This window comes from Colobus angolensis, unplaced genomic scaffold (genome assembly GCF_000951035.1).
Source record: "Colobus angolensis palliatus isolate OR3802 unplaced genomic scaffold, Cang.pa_1.0 Scaffold213, whole genome shotgun sequence".
Taxonomy (NCBI): domain Eukaryota; kingdom Metazoa; phylum Chordata; class Mammalia; order Primates; family Cercopithecidae; genus Colobus; species Colobus angolensis.
This window is the reverse complement of record NW_012115300.1, coordinates 3,615,474-3,621,395: the sequence shown is the minus strand read 5'-3', so window position 1 is coordinate 3,621,395 and position 5,922 is coordinate 3,615,474.

Genomic DNA, 5,922 nt, shown 5'->3' with positions numbered 1-5,922 from the left:
TTGAACCCAGGAAGCGGAGGTTGCAGTGAACTGAGATCATGCCATTGTTCTCCAGCCTGGAAAACAGAGTAAAACTCCATCTCAAAAAAAAAAAAAAAAAAAAGATGACAATTAAAATGTTTCTCAGAATAATGCATACAGCAGAACTTAATTGTAATCTGTCTATAAGAGAAATACTTTAAACACAAAGGTATAGACAGATTGGCTAAGAATGAGTAAATAGATGGAAAATGGCATACCATGTAAATTGTACACAAAAGAAGATTGGAGCAGCTATATTAATATCAAATAAAATAGATCTCAAGACAAGAAATATTACAGATGTTAAGAAGGATATTTCATAATGATCAAAAGGTCAATGTAAGCTAGGCACATTGGCATGCATCTGTAGTCCCAACTACTAGGGAGGCTGAGGCAGAAGGATCACTTGAGCCCAGGAGTTTGTGTCCAGCCCAAGGCACTTAGATTAGAGAGACCTCATTTCTAGCTAATTAAAAGGGTTAATTTATTAGGAATACTTAGTAAACAAAAATGTGCTTACCTTTAATAATAGAGCCTCAAATATATGAAGAAAAATTGAAAAAATTAAAGAAATAGACAATTCCATAATTATACATGAGGGTTTAACATGTATCTCAACAATTGATTCCATCAAACCACTACACAAAATTCATCAAAGACATAGGTGATTTGAAAAATACTATTAATCACCTGGATAATACTATTTATAGAATTCTATATCCAAGAGTAGTATAACATGCTTTTTAAGTTCACATGGTACGCTTACTAGGTAAACTATATTCTGGGTGGGCCATGAAATAAACCTCAGTAAATTTAAAAAGATTGCAATAATACAGATTACACCTAACCAAAACAGAACTGAATTAGAAATCAATAGCAATAGATACCTAGGGAAACCCAAAATATTTGAATATTTAAAATTACACTTCTAAATAATCAGTGGGTTTAAAAATAACAAGGTAATTAAAAATTTTCCACTATATTATAATAAAAATATAGCATATTAAAAATTGTGGGCCGGGTGCAGTGGCTCACGCCTGTTCCAGCACCTTGGGAGGCCGAGGCGGGTGGATCACAAGGTCAGGAGATTGAGACCATCCTGGCTAACACGGTGAAGCTCCATCTCTACTAAACAAAACACAAAAAATTAGCTGGGCGTGGTGGCAGGTGCCTGTAGTCCCAGAAACTCTGGAGGCTGAGTCAGGAGAATAGCGTGAACCCAGGTGGAGCTTGCAGTGAGCCGAGATCGCACTACTACACTCCAGCCTGGGTGACAGAGTGAGACTCCGTCTTAAAAAAAAAAATAAAATAAAATAAAATAAAATAAAATAAATAAAAATTGTGGGCCGGGCACAGTGGCTCATGCCTGTAATTCCAGCACTTTGGGAGACAGAGGCGGGTGGGTCGCCTGAGGTCAGGAGTTCAAGACCAGCGTGGCCAACATTGTGAAACTCCATCTCTACTAAAAATACAAACATTAGCTGGGTGTGGTGGCACATGCCTGTAATTCCAGCTACTCGGGAGGTAGAGACAGAAGAGTTGCTTGAACCCAGGAGGCGGAGGTTGCAGTGAGCCAAGACCGCACCTTCACACTCCAGCCTCAGTGGCAGAGCGAGACTCCATCTCAAAAAAAAACAAAAACAAAAACAAAAAATTGTGTGATGCAACTAAAACAGTGCCTAGAAATAATATAGCACTGAATGCTTATATTAGAAATGAAGAGGCCAGGAGTGGTGGCTCATGCTTATAATACCAATACTTCAGGAGGCTGAGGCAGGAGGATTGCTTGAGGCCAGGAGTTTCAACTCCAGGAGTTCCAGACTCCTGAGTAACAAAGGCAGACTCCATTTCTACAAAAAAAAAAATAAAATAAAAAAAGAAAAAAAGAAAGAAATGAAGAAAGGAATGAAGTCAACTATCAGAGTTTCTACTTGAAGAAATTAGGAAAAGAGTTAGACTGAGTATGGTGGCTCATGCCTGTAATCCCAACACTTTGGGAGGCCTAGGCAGGTCGATTGCTTGAGTTCAAGAATTCAAGACCAGCCTAGGCAACATGGCAAAACCCCATCTCTAGTAAAAATACAAAAAATTAGCCAGGTGTGGTGGCACACACCTTTGGTCTCAGCTACTCGGGAGACTGAGGTGGGAGGATTGCTTGAACCCAACAGGCAGAGGTTGCAGAGTCAAGATCACACCACTGTACTCCAGCCCAGGTGACTCTGTTTCAAAAAAAAAAGGCCAGGCGCGGTGGCTCACACCTGTAATCCCAGCACTTTGGGAGGCCAAGGCAGGTGGATCACAAGGTCAGGAGTTCAAGACCAACCTGGCCAATATGGTGAAACCCCATCTCTACTAAAAAGTACAAAAATTAGCCAGGCGTGGGGACAGGCACCTGTAATCCCAGCTACTAGGGAGGCTGAGGCAGGAGAATCGCTTGAACCAGGGAGGCAGAGGTTGCAGTGAGCTGAGGACATGCCACTGCATGCACTCCAGCCCGGGCAACAGAGTGAGACTCCATCTCAAAAAAAAAACATAAACTCAAACTAGGAAAAAAAGAATGGAAATAATATAAAGATAAGAAATAAGTGAAACAGGAAATAAACAAATGCGAAAATATCAATGAAACCAAAAGTTGTTTCTTTGAAAGGATCAATTAAATTGATGAAAATGATCCTCAGATTTATCAAGGAAAAAAAGAGACAATGCAAATGCACATGATTAATATCAGCAATGATAGAGGAAACATCAAAACAAATCATGCAGATATTAAATGACAAAGAAAGATCATAAACAATCTTTTGACAAAAATCTGAAAAACTAGATAGTTGGACAAATTACTTAAAAGACGCAAATTAACATAATTGGTCAAGAAAAAGCAGAAAACTTGCATAGCCATATATCCATTACAGAAATTGAATTCATAATTAAAATCCTTCCCACAAAAAAATCTTCAGACCCTAAAGGCTTCACTAGCGAATTATATTAAGAATTTAAGGGACCAAGCACAGTGGCTCATGCCTGTAAGCCTAGCACTCTGGGAGGCCAAGATGGGTGGATCATGAGGTCAGCAGTTCGAGATCAGCTTGGCCAACATGGTGAAACCCCATCTCTACTAAAAATACAAAAATTAGCCAGGGGTGGTGGCACACACCTGTAGTCTCAGCTATTCAGGAGGCTGAGGCAGGAGAATCACTCGTGCCCAGGAGGTGGAGGTTGCAGTGAGCCGAAATCATACCACTGTACTCCAGCCTGGGTGACAGGGTGAGACTCCATCTCAAAAGAAAAAAAGAAAACGAATTTAAGGAAGAATATGCACACAGTGGCTTTGAGAGGTCAAGGTGGAGGAATAGCTTGAGGTCAGGAGTTTGAGACCAGCCTGGGCAACATAGTGAGACCCCCATCTCTACCAAAAAGAAAAATAATTCACTGGGTGTGGTGTTGCCTGCCTTTGGTCCTAGCTACCCTGGAGGCTGAGGTGGGAGGATCACTTGAGCCAAGGAGTTTTAGGCTAGAGTAGGCTATGATTGTGATACTGCATTACAGCCTCAGCAACACAGACCCTGTCTCAAGAAAAAAAAAAAAAAAAAGCCCAATAATTCTACTGACACTGATTCAGAAGATAGAGGAATAAATATTTCCCAAGTCATTTAATATGGACAATATTTTCTGGTACTAATAAAAGGCAAAGATAACACAAGCAAAGACAACTATAGGCCAATATTCTTTCTGAACATAGCTGCCAAAATTCTGAACAAAATTTTAGTAAATCAAACTCAATTATAGAGAAGAAAAAGATTAATGCATCACAACTAAACAGGATTCATTCTGGAAATGCAAGGCTGATTCAATCCATTGAAAGTATTCAATTTCAGCATATCAACAAACTGATGAAAAAACCACAAGTCATTTAAATAGATGTAGACCAGGTCTGGTAACGCACGCTTGTAATCCCAGTACTTTAGGAGGCCGAGGCGGGCAGATCACTTAAGCCCAGGAGTTCGAGGCTAGCCTGGGCAACATGGCAAAACCCTCTACAAAAAATACAAAGATTAGTTGGGCATGGTGGTGGGTGCCTATCGTCCCAGCTACTTGGAAGACTGAGAGGTGGGAGGATTGCTAGAGCCCAGGAGTTCAAGGCTGCAGTGAGCCATGATGGTGCCACTGTACTCCAGCCTGGGTGACAGAGTGAGACCCTGTCTCAAAATAAATAAATACATAAATAAATAAATAATAGATATAAAAGAAATCATTTTACAAAATGCATTATCTATTCTGACATTCTGATAAAAGCCAGCAAATTAGAAGTAAAAAAAAAATTCTTCAATCTGATAAAGAACATCAACAAAAGATCTATAGCTAACATCATACTCAATGATGAAAGAATGTCTTTTACCTAAAATCAGGAAGAAGAGAAGAATGTCTGTTTTCATCACTTACATTAAACATTGCATTGGGCTTTTTTTTTTTTTTTTTTTTTTGAGACGGAGTCTTACTCTGTCTCCCAGGCTAGATACAGTGGTATAATCTCGACTGACTGCAAGCTCCGCCTCCCAGGTTCAAGTGATTCTCCTGCCTCAACCTCCTGAGTAGCTGGGACTATAGGTGTTCCCCAACACACCTGGCTAATTTTTGTATTTTCAGTACAGACGGGTTTCACCATATTGGCCAGACTGGTCTCGAACTCCTGACCTTGTGATCCGCCCACCTCGGCCTCACAAAGTGCTGGGATTACAGGCATGAACCATCATGCCTGCCCTGTATTGGGCATTCTAATCAGTACAACAAGGCAAGTAAAAGAAATAAAAGGCATAGAATTGGAAAAAAAAAATAAGCAAAACTATCTTTTTTTTTTTTTAACATTTTTCACTTTCAATACCTGTAAATCTTGAAAACCTTTTTACCAAAAACATGATCATGTATCTAGAAAAATTCTAAAGAACCTACATAATAGTTACTAATAATGAATTTTATGAGATCATAGAAGACCAAGATAAAATAATCAACTCTACATTTAAATACTATTAATGAATAACATAAAACTTTAAAAACTAGTTTTTACAAGATATCAAAAGAAAAGCAATAACATTTAGATTTAACAAAAGATCTGTAGATGGAAAACTACAAAATATTAAAGAAAACCTAAACAGATGAACAAATACATCATATTCATGAACTGAAAGACCAGTAAAGAGGTAGATTCTCCCCAAATCTATGTCATCCTAACCAAAACCCCAACAGATATTTAATAATCGTGCATGTGTGTGTGTGTGTGTGTGTGAGAGAGAGAGAGAGAGAGTGAAAACTGAGAAATTGATTTTTGAAACATATGAAATATGTGGTCACACAAAGTACAATCTAGAAGAACAGCAACAACAAAACTGGAAGGCTTATGCTACCATATTTCAAGACTTCTTATATGGTCAAAAGGGATCTGAGGGAAAAAATACTTATTATGAAGGTATAGTAATCAGAAAAGCACGTTACTGGCAATGGTAGATGAACTGACCAATGGAACAGAGTAGATAGTTCAGAAATAGAGCCACATACACTGTCACTTAATTTTTGACAAAGGTGACACTGCAGTACAATGGAAACAGAAAGGTCTTTTTAATAAACTATGCTGGATGAACTGAATTTTCATATTGAGAAGCAGGTAACCTGACCTTTACTTTATACCATACACAAAATCAATTTTATAAGTAAAATTGCAGATCTAAATCTAAAAGAGAAAACAAAAACTTTTAGAAGAAAACATAGGAAAAAATTTCTTCATTTTTGATTAGGCAAAGATGTATTTAAAAGATCATAAGGCCGGGCGTGGTGGCTCAAGCCTGTAATCCCAGCACTTTGGGAGGCCGAGACGGGCGGATCACGAGGTCAGGAGATCGAGACCATCCTGGC